Source organism: Patella vulgata, chromosome 1 (assembly GCF_932274485.2).
Source record: "Patella vulgata chromosome 1, xgPatVulg1.2, whole genome shotgun sequence".
In the NCBI taxonomy this organism is placed as follows: Eukaryota; Metazoa; Mollusca; class Gastropoda; family Patellidae; genus Patella; species Patella vulgata.
In genome coordinates, this window is record NC_065879.2 from 57,136,068 (window position 1) to 57,156,781 (window position 20,714).

General features: G+C 36.6%; 1 pseudogene; it reads right to left on the reverse strand.

The window, feature by feature from the left end:
- Window positions 1-355: 355 nt before the first annotated feature.
- Window positions 356-20,714, reverse strand: part of LOC126809798 (uncharacterized) — a 48,386-nt pseudogene continuing 28,027 nt past the window's right edge.

Sequence of the window (20,714 nt, forward strand, 5' to 3'; positions counted from 1 at the left end):
CCTCGTGGGTTTTCTCCGGGTTCTCCGGTTTCCTCCCACTGCTAAAGACCCCTACGCGCAAGCGAATTGTGTAAATAAAATTAAACCATATGTTAGTCCCGAAATGACCTAGTTTGTGTCGAGTGGACGTTAAACCCCATTTCTATCTATCTATTTCTCTTTGGTGAAGGAAGTGGCTTCAATGTGGTGGTGCAGGTGCATCACTCTCAGTTCCACTGTCTACAAACATGGCACTATCGACTTCCACTTGTTGGTCCTCAGTGTCGTCACATTTATTCTGATTCTTTTGCTCTGTGACTTCGCCACTTGTTTCCTGTGTTGGACAGGCATCTAAGATAAGAAAAGGGCTATACCTTTAAGACTGTGGCAACTTTGAAAAATCCCAAGTCGGATAAAGTCTGAATATCGCCAGAAAATGCTTGCACAGGTACCTATATTTATACCAATCAGGGCACTCACAAGATGGCTCTTCAAATTTGACTTTGTACTAAACTGGTGCCCCAGGTTCAGCGTCCATAGAAAGAACCTCAAAAGTTCCGTCATCAGCATTCACAAGGTTCACACCATTCTCTGGCCAATCTCTTGCAGAATTCATTCTCTTCAAGACATGTTTGCTGAAGTGGTGTTGTTTGTCACTCAAATAACAAGGAATGGCTGCAGAATAGTCTTTGTACTCCTGGCTCCAAATTGTATTAGTCCTGCAGTATCTTTGGTATGCATCTGGCAGAAACTCTCTTATCACTGTAACCACCCCTGTCAAACTTTTATCTGAATGGTGGCAGAGATAATGTTTCAGAACATTGTTTTGGGATTCTACTCCATTGTTCGTGTTTAGCACAATATCCAAAGTTCCAATCCAGTGGCACTTCACCCAACGTTTCACTTCTGAAAACCACCTTGATTCCATGTATGTCTGTAAGTTTCTATTGCTGTTTTCATCTCATCCTCTGTCATGGCATTGGCAATACTTCGCATCATTCTCAGGGCCTGTTTTTGTTCAGTAGTTGATAATTGGTTACAGCTCTTGCTGACCCATCTCTCCCATGATTGATTTCTGTGGAAATCACACAGGAACACAAGAGCCTCTGGAAATACCTCCCCAACTGCACCATTCTCAGCCAACAAGTCCATCATAAAATACTTGGGATGAACTTCCGGATTCCAATCTCTAAAAATCCTTAGAGCTTCTGCAATGTTTTCAATTGTTTCATCCTCAATCACAAACTTTCCAATGACAACGTACGAATGATTGGTCTTCACACAGAGAAAGAATAAGGGGAGTGCATATTTCATTGTTTTGTAGGTTGCATCCAGTAAAACAATATCTCCATAGCGACCAAGTAATCTTCGTTGCCAATCTGTTTGGTGACAATACAACAAAGTGTTACCACCTTCTTTCATACCCAAACCATTTTCAACTTTGCTAATGCTAGGGCGAAACAAGAATCTATCAGTGGTTTCCAACTCCCACTCTTTCACCTTTTCCAAGAAATTTTCCTGATCTACCTTACTGTGCCTGTTTAATGATTTCACAATGTAGATATGATTTCTGATATTTTTATACGCCCACATTGTCGTCGCCCCTGTTCGTCCGTCTGTCCACAATTGTTTGTGAACAGTCTACAGGTCACAATTTTTATCCGATTTCAATAAAACTTAAAATATAGTTTTATCAACCTAAGATCTTGGTTCCTGTCGATATTGGCATGTATCAGACTGTAACTTCATGGATTATGGCCCCTGATTGTACGAAAAATCATGTTTTTAGCTTATGAACACTGTAGAGGTCACAATTTTCATCCGATTTGATTTAAACTTGAAATATATGTTTATAACCTACAGATCTCGGTTCCTTTCAATATTCGCGCATATCAAACCGTAACTTCCTGAATTATGGCCGTTGATTGTACGAAAAATCGTGTTTTTAGTTTGTGGACCCTATAGAGGTCATAATTTTTATCCGATTTAAAAAACCTTATTATTATATCACCGTTACACCCTAAGGATGGCCGAGTTCGAATTTCGTGAAAATCGGCCCAAAATTGACAGACAAAATGGCCACAATTTTTATCCAATTTAAAAAAACTTTACAATATATCACCATTACACACTAAGGATGGTTGACTTCAAATTTCGTAAAAATCGGACAGAAAATGACGGACAAAATGTCGTCCCCTCGTTCGCAAATAGTGTCAAAATATTGTGTGTCAGGGTTGTGGTCCCTCTGGAGGCCACAATTTTCATCTGCATGTTTATAACCCACGGATCTTGGTTCCTTTAGATATTCGCACATATCGGACCATAACTTCCTTAATTATGGCCCCTGATTGTATGGAAAATATCGCGTTTTTAGCTAAAAAATCGTTTGAATATATCACAATTACACACTAAGATCTTGGTTCCTTTTGATAATCGCAGATACCCGAACTTAACTTCCTGGATTAAGGCCCCTGATTGTTTGAAAAATCGCATTTTTAGCTTTGCGGATACTTTAGAGGTCACAATTTTTTTCCGATTTTAAAAACCGTTTAAATACATCACCATTCCACCATAATGAAGGTTGAATTCGTATTTCGGGAAAATCAAAATGAAACTGCCCGACAAAATGGCCGTTCTTTGTACGCAAATTGTGTAGAAGTGTGTAATACGAAGGTTGTGTACCCTCTAGAGATCACAATTTTTATCCGATTTTGATGAAACTTAAAACATATCTTTATATCCCAAAGATCTCTGTCCCTTTTAATATGTGAGCTGCTCCCACAAAACCAGTCTCTTGGTCATTTTTATGAAAAATGAGTTGGTAGCATATTTGCATAGTCTACAGTCTGAGCTTTCCAAAAATGTAACTCTTTTTAAATTAGGACCAGGGATAAGAAGTTTATGATATTATGAAGTTTGTGGGTGTTTCGAAATGGGAAAAACGTCAAAATGAGAAAACGGACTTCAAAGTTTTGGGACATTTTCAGAAGAAATTTCACTCAATAATCCTTAGCAACCTTCAATTTAGATATCTAAACCCATGATTTTCTGATAGTATAAACCAAAGAAAACACCGAAGGCGTGGTTCCAACTCGGTTGGGACATTTTTTACTTTTTCTAAATGAATAAAATCAAATCCCAGACTTTTTGTCACATTTTAGAAAAAAGGCCAAACAGGGAAAACCAGTCTATTCCAAACATGCTTCTTTTATTTTGGATTTAAAGCCAATAGCATAGCAGGAAGGAGGTTACCTTATTATTAGTAAAAGAAATTTCTGATTACACAAAATTAATGTGCCCATCAAAATCTAACCATGTTGGTTGCCATGGTAAAGGCGGCCAAAATGTTTTTTCTTGTAAGTTATTTCATGTACACTGAATGTATTAAATCATAAATAGCCCATTCCTAAAATCATGTGGTTTTTCCACATATGACGTCATAACACCTGGCTCCAGTGGATGGAAAAAAACGCTTACCTCATGACGTCAAACACAGATCAACTCTTAAGAGACCCAGATGTTTGACGTCATAACCTCATAACAAATCAACAATAGCCCATTCCCAAAATCATGTGGCCTTGGCTTTGGGGCTGTATTTAGGGCAAAGCTCTGTGACCGACATCATGACGTGATGTCATGACGCGATATCATGACATTAATCACAGATCAACTCTTAAAAGACCCAGGTGTTTGACGTCATAACCTTATAAAAAAAAACACGCCATAATCATTATGGTCAATAGTGTTAAAATATAGATATTATTATGCATTTTGTGCATTTTAAAGTTAACTCATTTTTTTTTTATCAAAAAGCGATTGCCATACAAGACACGCCCACATTTTGCAAGAGATTAGCAGAGAACAAGCTAAAAAAGTGAATTTTTGTACAATGTTGAGTCATTATCAAGTATGTTACGGTTCGACATGCAATATTATCACAAGGAACCAAGATCTTTCTGATATGAACGTATATTTTAATTTCCATCAAAATTGGATACAAATTGTGACCTAGATGATCAACAACCTTGGTATTACGTACTTTCAAACTATCTGCGTACAAGAGCGGCCATTTTGTCCAGCAGTTTTGGTCTGATAATCACAAAATTCGAACTCAACCACCCTTAGGGTGTAACGATGATATATTTGAATTTTTTTTTTAAATCGGATAAAAATTGTAATAGGGTCCACAATCTAAAAATGTGATTATCTTTACAATCAGGGGCCATAATTCGGAAAGTTATGGTCCAATATGCACGAATAAAAAGATCTCTGGGTTATAAACATACTGTGTCCACAATCTAAAAACATGATTTTTCGTACAATCAGGGACCATAATCCATGAATCTATGGTCCGATACATGCCAATATCAAAAGAAACCTAGATCTTGGGAGGATAAACCTATTTCTGGATGGACAGGGGCGACGACTATTTTTATGTGGACTAGGGTTAGGGTTGAACTAAAAACCATTTATTGTGAATCTTTTTTTAGAACATGCATTATGGAAGTGTTAAATCTACCTATTGCAAGTCTTTCTTAAGGCCTTAAGTGTTTTAAAAACTATTAATAAAATATTTATTTACATGACCAGACCATAATCAACTCTCGATGCCAGTTTATGGGTCGGATTTTCAGTACATACATGTAAAAATTGTTTGACAATTTAATGAATTAAGTTAAAAACGGTGAATTGGGCTCAGCCTCGAACAACCAGTACGGTGATTGCAATCGGTGCACCCATCTTATCAAACCGTCAAAGGCTAATATGTTTTTGAAGTATGTTTGAAATCTACAATTACAATCAAGTAATTTACTTGTATCACAAATTAACACAAAACTATCAAAATCTACACTAACCATAAAATTTGTATCACTCCCATTAATAGAACATTTAATGTATAGACCTATCTTCAACATGGTATAAGCCTAGACATATCACCATTTTATAATGGGAGCCACGATGATTAAGTGAGTAAGACGTTGGCTCGCTAGCCTGGAAGCCGCGGCTCGATCCCGGTGTTGACCGAGAAAGTTCATCGGGATTTTCCGGCAGGGTTTCTCCTTTTCAGTGGTGCAGGATGAAGGGACTGACAAGGACTGTCTAGCCGTTTGGGTGGGATGGAAAACCGAGGTCCTGTGTACTCATAGACGTGCGGGTAAAAGATCCCTTGGCAGTTGGATTCAATATAAGAGAAAGCCGTCCTGGCAAAATTTCTTTCGTATTAAGCTGTATGCCAGGGCTGGGGTGATGGTAATGGAATGTAAAGGCCGTAATGAGTAATGGGAGATTTCAAAAGTAATGAATAATAGAATTAATTACGTTCAAAAAATCATGTAATGGTCAATTACATTTCAGTTACATTGTATGACACATAATTATTTTTAATATAAGCCTCATATTTTATAGCACCAAAGAATAAGTGTATCTGACACAAATCAAATTCATTCTAATTTTAAGAAAAAGATTTAAATCAGTTTAGCAAAATAAATAAGAAGGCATTAAACATTTCCTTTTATTTATACTTTCACTTGGATATACAGGGTTCTTTTCTTAGACATGTACCGTATACTAATTATTACTATTAAGTATTAGCTACGGGAATGATCTGATATTTACCGGTGCAAACTCGTGTTTACTCATTCGAGCGTATACCTCCTTGAAAATACATTTACATTAGTCCAAGAATACTAATTTAACTATAGAACATACGTACTATGCCAAAAAGAATCCATTTATTTAGCCAAATACTTGAAGTAGCGATTTTTTTCGGTTCACTGACCACATGACAATTGGCATTATTTATACTTCTGCTTTATTAAAATGTATTTCAATAAGAAAATCAATAATTCCTTTGGAAAATCAAAGTATCTGTATAAGAAATTTGTCAAGATGCATAGAAATTGAGCAGAAGCAGGGATAGTTCTTACGGTAATCAGTCGAGTCGGGTGGAAAAGTAAGCGCGAAGTCACGTGACGTAAACAAGCTCTTTCACGGCGTGAACCTTTTGGCCGGGGTTATAACAGTCTCAATCATTTAAGCAATAAAATATCATATATAGGCCTAACATAAAGATTTTGTTTTTTCAATAGTTATGTTAAATATCACATAGAAGGTTTAGTACTTTAGAAAAATCGAACCCGCCATCGCCGATACACTACTATTAGTACACAGTGTCAGTAGTACTAGTACCGTGTAGAAATTCATCATTCCGGCATCTTAAATACCGATTTGCTTGGCTGAATTCAGGAGTCGTGCAACATGGGCAGCGGGTCTAGACTTGGATGACATTCTTCAAACTTTTTAGTTAATATTAATACGAAATGACGAAATTTTCATTCATAAAACTATTGAACAAAAGATGAATTTGACAGATTGGCAAGTCAACAAATCTGTGTTTACATCCTCGTTGCACATGCCCATGTTACACATCGAGCGCGTGCAAGAGCTTTAAGCCAATGAAATCGCGTATTATCATCGGGAGGTCGGCCATTCATGGCAACGAAAAGGCTTACGGTTGATCTTGTTAAACTGACTCTGATTTGTTACTGACAAAGAATTTGCCTTTGTTTACTCCAAATATGGAAAGTTAAGTTCATGACCTTTCAAATGACGTATGGAGATTAGCATCAAGCACCGCGTGCGTTTTCAAAACATTGGATTACTTTCGCCGATTTTTTCACAGAATAGACGTCATTTCTTGGGCCTTTTTAATCGGGTAGGCTCATAAAATACCACCAAAACACCATTTCCAGTTTTCAGATCGTCAAAATCCTTCTCAAATAACAAAGTTCTTTTGTATTTCTTGATGTTCCAACCTCAATCTCAAAATCGACAATTTGACCAAAATCCATTGTTAACAATGCTTTTGTGCCCGTAGCACAAAATGACGTCTTGCGACAAGCGTCTGATATTGTGCGACTCACATATTTGCACATTTCAGGCCATAACTTTCTGGATTATTGCCCCTGATTGTACAAAAATTCATGTTTGTTTTTAGCTTGTTCTCTATCCATCTCTTGCAAAATGCGGGCGTATCCTGCCTGGCAGCCGCTTTTTTACAATAGGAAAATATCCTTGATCAGTTATATCAGGTTTCTTTACACTGTCTATGAATAGAGTTTGTAACACATAGTCATCATGGTATATTTTATTTCCCGAACACTGTCTATCCCTTGAGCTACGAAATCATGAATTTTTGAGACGATATCCAGGTGGACAGGCATGGAAACTGAGTTGGCAGCACTTTCCAGATTGTGATTTTTATGTGCATCTTTCATGGGTGCCAATATGTAATACCGATCTATCTCTCTGGCAGTTCCTTTTGAAATGTCTTCTCTCAGTCTGTCAAGCATTTCTTTCTTCCTTAGCTTCCGTTCCCAGTTACAGATTGAATCATCATCAGCAAATTTATAATTAGGCTATATTTTTATCTTCCTAATTATGAGGTGTGCTGGGCAGTTCTTCTTGAAGGGTTGGTTGAAGAATCATGCGCTTTTTCTGCCGTTTGTCGTACTCCGAATGGTCAGGGCCAATCTGAAAGAAAAGAGTAGACTAAAAAATAATAGCCCTAAAGTCATTGCTGTTTTTTTCTCAATTCAAACAACATATTTCAAAATGAATTACCAGTAGTGTAAGACTATTGCTAGAATTTTGGCTCTTTAAATTAATGATTGCATTATAATATATCTTTGATATATAACTGAGTTAACACATTCTATAGAAGTCGTATCTAATGCACTCAAAGAATGAGTGACAGATTATAGAATCAAAACATAGCTGGTTCTATGTGTCAACAAAATATGACTAGATCCCACGTGATCCGAAAATTATGATGGCATCATTTGGCTTGAGTAACCAATTGTTATAATTAATTACGTCATATTTGACCAATTAGATAATTGAAGGTCCACAACCCAAACTACTTGGAAACTAGTGCTTATTGTGTATACTTAGCTGAAAACTTAGTAAGTTTTGAAACAATTATGATTTTGTCACATTTGGCTCTCTACTAAACTCTATTCAGTCTATACATGTATACCTCACCTTCTTTGCTGTGTCTTTGTCATCGTGTACTTTGTTGTTCAATACCAAAGAAACATTCTTTGCGATACACAGCTTCCAGTTTAAATGGCACGCCAGTGTACGGAATATGGATGTCACCAATACCACTCTTCTAACGAAGCTTGCTTAAAAAGAATGGAGAGGCATACAGTTCAATATTCTAAAGTAAAGGGAACTGTTTACCTGGGGTTTTTTAAAAGAATTTTCACGCTTTTAATTGGATGCTGCTCCACTAGTTTGCTTTTGATGGGATTTTGCTCGTATATTCCGGACATGTCCGACGCTATTTTCCAAACGTCCTAAATTGTCCGACCAGGAATATGCCCAATCAGACATCAAGACATGGTAAATAATATTCAAAATTCCAAAATTAATATAGTGTACTCAACCCGATTATCGTTGATAATAGGCTGGATTGATTAGGTAATTAAGTGATCATCGTATTTATCGTTTTATACTGTCGATATATTTACCTTGATTAACTACTTAATCTGCCTTGATTGGCTGACTTAATTCTTTGTCGGAAAATTCCTCAATTAAATCCTGAACAGAAGTCGGATTAACCCGTGATTTCTCCATTGTCTCAAGTTTTAATCTCCTTGATGTCGGCCGTAGACATTAGTCATATATGTCACATATCCTAATAGTATATAACGTCCCAAATCAATATACATTGTGTCCGATAACTTGTCTATGATATTTCTTCAGTGGAAGCGGAAGTTAAATAAAGCTATTTCACACACGCGCAAAATGAAAGTAGAAATCTCGCGAGACATGTGGAATTAAGAGGTGTAAACGTGCCGAATCTGATACGTCTGATGTCGGGAGAAAAGATTCTATTTTGATGGCATATTGTCAGATTTATGATCATATTTTGAATGAGGTTTATGTTTTTGAATAAATAAATAAACACGCTAAGAAATGTTGACGAATATTTAGATTGGAATAACGTAAGTAGTTATGGTAATTGTTTTAGACGATAGCGCGTGCTTAGAGTCGAATGGGACTATTTAGCAGTTGGTGGCATTCGCCCGTTGTATTAGAATGACGTTTACTACGGTTTACGGCCAAATAAATTTCAGGATATCACTTTCTTTTTAACCTTCCTTATATAAATCGAAACGGAGTATAAGACAATGCCAGACTTTGCTGAAAAATGTATCGACTTATGACCCGAAACAGGTACGGATGGTCAGTAGTCAGCACGCTTTCATTCTATGGTATTACGATGACGATGTCATGCAATTTTGTAGGAATATTATTGACATCAATTTGAATACCGTATGGGAATTAAATATGGACGTATATTGTTTCAATGAAACTTAAAATATAGGTTTATCACCCTAAGATCTCGGTTCCTTTCGATATTGGCATCTATCGGACCTTAACTTCATGGATTATGGCCCCTGATTATACGAAAAATCACGTTTTTGGCTTGTGAACACTGTAGATGTCACAATTTTTATCCGATTTTGTTGAAACTTGAAATGTAAGTTTATAACCCAAAGATCTCGGTTCCTTTCGATATTCGCGCATATCAGACAATAACTTCCTGATTTAAAAAAAACGTATCATTATATCACCGTTAAACCCTAAGGACGGTTGAGTTCGAATTTTAGGAAAATCGGTCCAAAGCTGACAGACAAAATGGCCACCGTTCGTTCTCAAATAGCGTACAAATATGGTATATCAAGGTTGTGGAGCCTATAGAGGTCACAATTTTCATCCGATTTTGTTGAAACTTGAAATGTAAGTTTATAACTCAAAGATCTTGGTTCCTTTCGATATTCGCGCATATCGGACTGTAACTTCATGAATTATGGCCCCTGATTGTACGCAAAAACGCGTTTTTTGGGTTGTAGACCCTATAGAGGTCATAGTTTTTATCCGATTTAAAAAAACGTGTTAATATATCACCGTTACACCCTAAGGACAGCTGGGTTCGAATTTCGTGAAAATCAGCCCAAAACTGACAGACAAAATGGCCGCCGTTCGTTCTCAAATAGCGTAAAAATATGGTATATCAAGGTTGTGGAGCCTATAGAGGTCACAATTTTTATCCGATTTTGTTGAAACTTGAAATATAAGTTTATAACTCAAAGATCTTGTTTCCTTTCGATATTTGCGCATATCGAATTGTAATTTCCTGAATTATGGCCCTTGATTGTGGGAAAAATCACTTTCGTTTTAGCTTGTTTTCTATTCATCTCTCGAAAATGTGGGCTTATCCTGCCTGGCAGCCGCTGGTTTTATTAAGTATGAATTTGAATATTTTGTTGACACGTGATTCTTAATTGTGGTTTGAAAACACCTGCTTAAATAACAATAAGAGTTATTATGTCCCTTTATTCTGGGAAGAAAATGTCCGACAAATTTTGAAATCACATCACTGTTTTGAACTGAGAGTGGTTTCCAAAGAGAAACAAGAGCATCACTAATGATTCAAAATGGATTTGCATATTTTGATAGTTAATTGGTTTAGATTAATTTTGTCCCATTTTATGACAAGAGGCAAAGAAGGCTAGGCGTTGGGTTTCTTTTGCCAAATTTACAGACCAAATATTAACAAAAAAGTGGGTGTGACACCGACCTAGGGGGTTGGTTCAATGGGGAGGGGTAGTATTAACCACTCACCTTCTTCACTATATCGTTGTTTGTTAGCTGATGAATTTGAATCTCTGTAATGACCGCAGGTAGTGGAAAACTGTTGCCCTGTTTCCGTACGCAAGTCTTTTTCAAACTTCTTCAAATTCTCTAATCCATCAATGTAACCTAAAAAATAATGATAATGACATAAAAGACAGTAATTTTGGTTATATATGAGGGATTAAATATACACGGCAGTCGACGTATTTCGCAATAAAGCTTTTCAAGAATGTGCTACAAATTGTGAGCTTACACTTACATTGATTGTTTTATGTAAAGATGTATTGTCTTTAAATCCTCAGATTAAAACAAGTTTGCATATATTTGATCATACTATTGAACCCCTAATATTGTATGGCAGTGAAATATGGGGGGCTTTTAATACACTTAGTCCTTAGTTCAAAGACGGTTTCTCTTTAGAAAAGATATATAATGCTATAGAACCTGATAAGCTTCATGTTAAATTTTGTAAATTTCTTTTAGGAGTACACAAAAAGAGTTCAAATTTTGCAGTTCTGGCCGAATTAGGTCGATCGCCAATGTATTTAGAAATTGTTAAGTCTCTCCTGTGTTTTTGGCATTACCTTGAGAGCTCATCTCCAGATTCTTTATTAGCTCATGCTCTCACAACTAGCAAAGAACTTTCCAATGTTGGACAGTCATGGTTTAGCACTCACTGTCACTGAACTATGTCAACTCTTGAAAATGCCCTTAAAAACTTCATGTTATAAATTTTCAACATTTAAGACCAATTTGAAAAACTTGCTGGTCAAATGTCATAAAGAAACTTGGCTTAAGCAAAGGGAATCATTTATATGTCCAACTTAAAACTAACTTTGGATATGAAAATTATTTATCCTTGAGGAAATATGAATTCCGAAGGTATATCACCAAGCTCAAAATATCCTCACAGGCTCAAAATAGAAACGGGCAGGTATATAGTATTAAATCGTGAATCACGCCTCTGTGAAAAATGCCTGTCAGGGAAAGTTGAGGCGAAGTGCATTTTTATACGCCCACATTGAAATGTGGTGGTATATTGTCGTCGCCCCCGTCCGGCGGTCCGGCATCCAGAATTGCTTGTGGACGCTCTAGAGGCTAAAGTTAATATCCGATTGACTTTAAATTTATACACAGTAGAAGCCTATTGATTTTCAGCGATTTCCGATAATTACTGCCAGAGTTATGGCCCTTGATCACTTCAAAAAATCTTGTGGACGCTCTAAAGGCCAAAGTTAATATCCGATTGACTTTAAATTTATACGCAGTGTTTACGGTCATAAGACGAAGAAGCTTATTGATTTTCAGCAATTTTCGATAATTACTGCCCTTGATCACTTCAAAAAATCTTTTGGATGCTCTTGAGGCTAAAGTTAATATCTGATTGACTTTTAATTTATACACAGTGTTTGAGGTCATGAGACAAAGAATCCTATTGATTTTTAACGATTTCCGATAATTACTGCCAAACTTATGGCCCTTGATCACTTTGAAAAAACTTGTGACGCCCTAGAGGCTAAAGTTATCATCCGATTGACTTCAAATTGATAATTACTTCATGAGTTGTTACTCTTAATCAGATTTTCGTGTATTATAAATGTTTCTTTACCAAAAAAAAGTAAAAAATATGCGACAACACTTGTGGACTGCCCGGACGATTTAGCTGCTGTGGGCGTATGTTTCTTTGCCTGGCAACCTATCTTTTAATTGATTGTGCACATCTGACAACAGATAGGAAATGTTTGTTTGAGATTATTGAAAAATCTAATCCTAACTTTATCAACTTGAGTAGTCTGAACAAATATATGTTTGGTTACTAACTTGTGAAAGTGCAGACATATTAAAGGAGCTAAATCGCTAACATTTGGGACCTAGAAATTGACACAAGTGGGTCGCAACTCATATAATACTGTAATATGAATGTATATAAACTGATATACATTCAATGGTTTCCGTTTTTACTCTAATTTCAAATCGGTTATGTTCCGCGAAATAAGCCCGCAGTCTCAATCGAATGCAAATTTCTAGCGCCTGGTTATTCCAGTCTACATACGCCGTTTGGTTTGGTGCAATATGTCTAGTCTCGTTCCTCAAGTCTCTTGGTAGAACTGGGGCTGAAACGCATTATGGTACACGATTCGTGTACCAATGGCAAAATGTTTATTTTGTCTTAAACATTGGATATCAGATGCCCATCTTTTTCCAGTAAGATCACAGCATCAATATGTTGATTTAAAGTAGCTAAGTCTCTAACTCAATATCATCCAAAATCTTCAACATTGAAAGCACGATTTATTTGTCAAATTAAATCAACATTGATGTTGTGATCTTACCGGAAAAAGATGGGCTTTTGATATCCAATATTTAAGATTAAACAGATAGACCTATTTAAAGATAATTGTGAAGGTTGAGTCATGCGCAACTCATTAGTTAGGCTACTCATAAATATAAATGGCCAAAAAAAGAAGACTAAATTTATTATAAAAAGTGCAATTTACTTAAACCTCTGTCAGCCCCTAGATGCTCGTCAGCAATTTGTTAATATGGACTTTATGTTTGATCTGACCGTTTGATAAGCTTATACACCTAGGCAACTTTTTCTAATTGTGCTACTAGTACTGTTACTGTTAGGCATTGTAATTGTCAAAGTGCATTAATTTTAAACAATAGTTACCAAAATGATATTATATCACATGACTCTATTTCATTTGTCATTTAAAATGGCAAATAATCTAAAAAAAAAATTGTGTAAAAATTAAGATTAAATTATATTTGTTTGAAAAGAAATTTGGTGCTCTTACATTAAAACTTAATTTTCAAATGGGTTTCATTATTTTCAAATACTGGTAATTGCATTAAAAAAATCTAGGCCTATGTGACTATGTCATATTTTAATTTATTCAGGTTACGGTCAGTACATGCTGTTTTTTTTGTTGTTTTTTTGTGATTATTTTCAAATCCTTTTGAAGGTTTGGATTTTGTGTTGTGCCAAATGCAAAGTGTTTATTCTTTTTCCAATTTGCTTTATTATTTATAGACTACTATTTATTATAGATTCAAAATTTGAATCAAATGTTGTATTTTTATCATTTTATGTTAAGAAAGTGTTAAAAGATAATAGCTTATTATAAAACCAAGAAATAAAGCTCTTTTGTTATCATTTTAGTTCAACCGTGTTCATTTCAAGCCAATTTCTTTGGAGTATGCCCAATTTCTGAATATAATATACGTACAGTACTGGTCTGGTGGAAGTTTGAAATTAGTCCTTGATCGGTTTTTTTCCCGCTCAAGAATCTCGGTGTTTCCTCATTTGCACTCGGCGAAAATATTAGCATTCTGGGCGGAAAAAAAGCGGTGGAAATATAAAAAAAACGCGGGGGATTATATTCCGCGAAAGTATATAAACCGCGGCGGATTATAGTCAGCGAAAATATAAAAACCGCAGCGGGTTATAGTCCGCGAAAATATAAAAACAGCGGCAGATTATAGTCCCCAAATAAATAGAGTTGGCCCGCAAAAACTTGCCGAACCAGAATTAGAATATGCACAAGATTTGTACATCAAATTGATTAGTTTCTTTTCCTAATAAGTTGTCAGAAATTGAAATAAAGGGGAAACATAAGTAATCGATTTGATGAAATCCGACGGCTGCGCTAAATTTATAAAAATGGCTGCCGAACGAGAACTAGCTATGATGATTTAATAACAAAAGGCGAATTGTATGCATTGTGATGAAACATTTAAATCATATACCACAGTCTGTTAAAAATCCATAAAATATAAATTTCCATATTGATAATACAAGACAGTCTGCCCAATAGTAGTAATTCACACACAAAGGATATATTCAAACTAAAATTCCTTCAGCAATTCACTAAATTTACATCGGTTACAACTGAAAGCCATTTCAATGCAGTTGGATTTCAATAACAGAATTACCCTGTGATATAATCGTATATACGGTCCATGATATAACAGGTAGGCACCTATTTTTAGGCTCAAATAACCCAACCCTTTCAGAAAGCATGCAGTTCCACCTTACAATGTGTTCAATTGATTTAAGGCTTATTATGTAATGAATAATACATTACGTGTCGCACATCTATGTAGCTATTTTAGGTGTCAATTGTTAATTTTACACGAGGCAATGAAACCATGTTTCGTGAATTCGGTTAGCACTATCGGAAAGTTTGAGACATATACAAATATATTTAGAAAGGACCATCCTTTATGCCTAATGAACATCGGTATTACAATTGTGAATAATAGCACAAAGCACATACACGTATATGTAGCTATAGATGTTGACGCTTAATCCGACAATGAAACCATGTTTCGTGAATTCTGATTCATGTAGAAGGGTCTGAAAAAGTATTCAGGGAGTAGCAATTCGCACCCTTAGCTTTAAGTATGGAGAGTAATTTAAGTGTTTTGTTGGAAGTACATGCAACATAAATATATAATATTGGACTTTTAGCAGACAAAGCAGGCGATAAATTTTGAGAGTTTGTGTATGTCAATTGAAATGATAATTCGGCAACACGAATGCAACAGCACTCAATATACATGAATACATTTACGGGTGGACCCACCATGAAAGAATGTTTACCAATTTTAGTTTAATTCTGTTTTTGGCTTTAAAGTTGACTTCTGTATCATAACACAAATCCAATTTGATGACAGGTCTACATCAGATCAAAACTGATCAATTCTTATCAGTCATTGAACAGACAAGAATAACAATCAATCCGTCAGACATTTATTTATTCATAATGCATTTATTTAAAGTACCAAATGATTTAGAAGCAATTTAATTACAATTTTGTATATACACTGACAAAATATTATCAACAACGTTTCTGGTAATTACATATACATCTTCATCATATAAATACTTCTACAAATAAAAGGTTCTTCAATCTTATCAACAACATTTCTTGTAATTACATATTCAGGTAGCTATTTTAATTTCCTTCACAGTGCTTTATTTACCCATGGAAATATACATATTATTAATATATACATCATATAAATACATCTACAAAGAAAAGGTTGTTTTTTTTTGGGGGGGGGGGGGTTACTGATTAAAAATATAAACATGTATTTACATTGTCGTCATTATTTCCTTCTTAGGGCCTCGTTCATCGTCGGGACGATGTGATCTTTCCAGACCTTGACATCGGATACCTCTGGATAATAATAGAGAACATACCGTTTAATTAATGTTTTTCTCCTGTGTTCCAATTCTATTTTTTTGCATTTTCCCCCCTCCAAAATACGAATAATGCTGTCTTTTATTTTCGTCCGTAAATAATTCCGGAAATAGTCTAATAGTAACTTTTACTGCAAAATTTCCAATATTTAACGCGTGAGTTTTTAGTTTTTTTGAGTTCTACAACAGAAATTCTAAATTCGTCGGGAATATCATCAAACACAGACACGTCTGTACCTATAGCTTGCTGGTTAATTTCCACTGGCTCTTTTCTATTTTCCATTTTTTTAAGAATTTTTCCCAGATTTTGATCTATTTTATTCAATCACTTCATAATGACGTCCAGCGACTGCATTATCGTAGAACTACAACCACATTTTTTGCTAGCAGGACTGGTTTGTTCCAAATAGTCCAAGTCATGTAAGACTGCGAGTAGGGAAAAGTCTAACTCTGCTTCTGGTGTGGGTGCTGGTGTTGCTGCTGGGCTCTAGTGCTGCTGTGGCTACGGGTGCAATGGCTGGTGCTGTCTGGATTGGTGTTGATGTGGCTGTTGTGGTTGATGGTGTTGTTGTGGCTGATGGTGCTGTTAGGGCTAACAGTGCTTGTATCGATGTGGCTGTGTTGGCTTGGGATACAATAATCAATCTCGGCACTACGGCGGTATACTTCTGAAAAGAAAAGATAAAGTATGTTATACACCCATGCATAAAATATAAGATTTATAATTAATATGCAGATGCGGTAAATGTAAACTTGGTTATCATCCATACATCTATTTGATACATGGTCCAAGATAATTGCTAATTGTACGATGTCAAACACCATTCCATTTTGATATAATTATTATTATTACATACATGATCCAAGACAATTGCTCATGGAGACTTTTGGCAAGCCTAAATTAATTAAGATTCGAAATTATTTTTTTCTTTAATAGCTCGGTGACTGTCCAGCGACTTCAGTCCCTCCAGTAATTTGTAGGCTAGACACTGACTGTGATCATGCTGTAATAGAACTATAGGCAGGGCGGAAATCTACCAAAACTCTAAAAACTACATTGTTGCAACTGATCACGAGACAATACGGATACTTGATACGGGATGGAAAAAATTCTGCTTGCCAAAAGTCTCTAATAATAATTAACATGTGTTTAAAATTTACGAAATTTGTTGCTTAAAATGATTCGCTTGTTACCACCCATACTCTGTCAAGATAATTAAATAAAAAGAAAATTTATGAGTTTTGATTTATAAAAACTATTGATTATTTCCATGTTCTGATAATTGAATAAACTATCTATAAGGTAATTAGTCTTCTAAATCCACTTCTTTTTATAATGACAAGTGTGACAATATCATGGCGACATACTGTGTAGTAACACCATGATAAGTCACACCTGAATGTCTAGATTTCTGACTTGCAAACCCATCAACCTGGTGACATCTGCTAAAATGTGTATTTAAGTGTAAAAAGATGTGGAATGGTGGCCTATAAATCAGTAGAGAAATCAAATACCTAACACCTAATGCACCAGGGCTCCAAAGCTATCGACTAAATTTATCTCAGATAAAGTAGCCTAGCTAAGACTCCAAAAGGACTTCTCAAACCCAGAAAGACCACTAGATACTACAAAAATCATCTAGTCCAAAAATAGATTTAAGGTTGTCTTTGTTTTTATTTTTATACCTTCACAAGGTATAAGGTTTATTTTCTTTATATTTTGCATTCTTAATTTATTTTATTTTACTTTATTTTCTTTAATTTACTTTATTTTCTTTTCCTTACCTCCTTCCTCAGTGCTTTATTATTAGGATATTGTTAGGATATTATTTTTACCTTATTTCTATATATTAGATATAAGCTAATTTTCTTAAATTTTCCTTCTATCTCATATTTCTCCACTCCTAATCTAATCTATTTTTTTGTTACTTCTTCTTTTTGCCCCTTTTTTCAACTCTATATACCACCTTCCTATCTTTATTTATTTATTTAATTATTTCTATTTTTCTCTATTCTGTATCTATTTAATCATTTCACTTTTCTTTCTATCATCTACTAACAAAGAAGCTCAGTGTACAAGCCAATCAACTGATTGAACTCGTCACAAGCTTCTTAAAACAATAACAAGCTAATTTATTTCTATAGCTAATAAGCCTGATAACTGTTAAGTACACCCATACAAGCAATAGGAACCCATAGTTAATTAGTATTAATTACACTGATTGACTAGCGCTTCTTTGTGGAAAGGGGTAACAGCAGGTATATCAGCTTACGTCATTAATTAACGACAGAATACATCCTTAACCAACACTGTTCAGTCACTCCTTTTGTTTTCGATTTTACTTTTCGGCAGCATAAGAACGATGGCGACAGAGGCTAGCTCACCCATGTCAATGGCTGACGCTTTTAAAAGCAGCCCTGCACCAAAGTTCTTTCCTGCGACAAAAAGGAGAGAAGAACATACCCACGTCGTACTTGTGAGGCCACTGGAAGGTAAGTCCTTCCAAGGAGCCAAAGCAAAGCAAAGATAAACTTACCTTTAGGGAGGCAACCCAGCAAGTAAAGAACAAGGAGAGAGAAGCAAAAGTAGTCAGAGAACCGGTGGTGGAACCAAAACAAAACGGAAACGCCACTACAATGAAGTCAATCACCAAAACTACCTGAAGTTGAAATACGCCGCAAGAGACACCATCCGGAAGGCACAAAGCAAACACTGGATGACATTCTGTAATGCGTTGAATCAAAACACGCAAACAGGTGCCGTCTGGAAGAAGCTGAACGCCATGAACAGGAAGCGCAGATCATTCAACATACCAAACCTAAAGAATGGAGATGAGTACGTTACCAACGGCAATGAAAAGGCAGATCTACTTGCAAAAGCTTTCGCTGACGCAAGCAGGGACGAAAACCAATCACCAGAGTTCCCGAAGAGAAAGGAAATCTTTTACTCACAGCACCCTTCATTAGAAATTGAACCCAATGAAGGGTCTAAACCAATCAATCTACCCTTCTCTGAGGAGGAGTTAAATAAGGCTCTTTCCCTCAAGAAGGATAGTGCGGCTGGTGAGGACAAAGTAAAGTACTCGATGCTCAAACATCTGCCTAGAAATGCCAAAAGGATACTACTAAACTTCTTCAACACATCCTAGTTGGCAGGAGAGGTACCCAAAGAATGGCGGAAAGCCAACGTCATCCCTCTTCCAAAACCAGGTAAAGAGAGAACAAAGGCAGAGTCCTATCGACCAGTAAGCTTGACATCCACACTGTGCAAAACCTTGGAAACAATGGTTAACATACGACTACAGTTCTATCTGGAGAGCAACCGACTGATCAACGAAAATCAAAGCGGGTTCAGGAAAGGGCGTTCAACAACGGACCACTTGGTGAGACTACAGCAAGTCATGTCGCAGGCACTCCTCTCTGGGAACCTGTTATGTGTCGTGTTCGTAGATTTAACTAAGGCTTTCGATTTAGTCTGGCTAGACGGGCTGCTCTTCAAGTTAGGACGTATTGGTATAACAGGCATAATGTTTCGGTGGATCAAAAGCTTTCTGAGCGATAGAAGGATACAGGTGAATGTAGGCAGATTCCTGAGTGCCGCGCAAACATTAGAAAATGGCACGCCTCAGGGGTCGGTTATCAGTCCCACTCTCTTCAATATCATGATCAACGACATACAGAAATCTTCCTACCTCGACGCCAAAACTGAGTTAGCTAAATTTGCTGATGACAGTACCATATGGAGGAAAGGGAGGAACTTCTGCGAACTACAAAAGAACATGCAGAAGGCCTTAGACAAATTCATGGCATGGGCAAACAATTGGGGATTCAAAGTCTCGGAGAAGAAAACAGTCGGCATGCTTGTAAGCAGGGATAGAGGGATAAATAGAATGACTCTGTGTATGAACGGGAAAACCATCGAGTTTAAAGACCAAACCAAGTTCCTTGGCGTAATCTTTGACCGAAGGCTGACCTGGAAACCGCACATCGACGAGACTGTAGATAGATGCACCAAAATCCTAAACTTAATGAGGAAAATAACAGGCAGCACATGGGGTGCCAATAGAGTTACATTAACGATGGTGTATCGTGCTCTAATACGCTCTGTATTAGACTACGGCTCTTTGGCCTTCATGAACTATGCGCCAAAACTCTTAAGTAAGCTTGACACCATCCAATACAAAGCTCTGTGTATTGCGACCGGCGTAGGGCTTGGGACTAGGAGAGAGGCATTACTACAGGAAGCTGGGGAGTTGCCCCTATCCCTAAGAAGAAAAGAAATAGCGACAAGATATTGGGCCAAGATCCCCTACTTTTGTCAGTCTACAAAAGACCAGATATGTAAGAGATCCTAGAAAGAAAAGCTTCGACCAGGGTATCAGGGAAACAATCAAGGAACTGCAACTGGGGGAGCTCGTGATAAATTAACACAACCCCCCAGCGATCGCCCCTTGGACGCTCCCTATACCGCCGGTTAATCTAGATCTACTACAGAAAACTGACAAGAAAAACAACCCCACTGCTGCACATGCTTTCTCTCTAGAACACCTGGAAGACAACTGGCCGTCTGATGACTGGGACCATGTGTACACGGATGGGTCACGCAATCCTGAAAGGGGCACCAGCTCGTTTGGAATATACCTGCCAAACGGGAAACAGGGAATAAGCAGGAAACTGCCCAATAACTGTTCGGTGTACACTGCAGAGCTTGTGGCCATTCGTGACGCTATATCATGGATTTCCCATCAAAAGACTATTAAGTTCGTCATTCCAAGCTACTCTCTGAGCAGTCTGATTTCAATCCAAAATGACAACT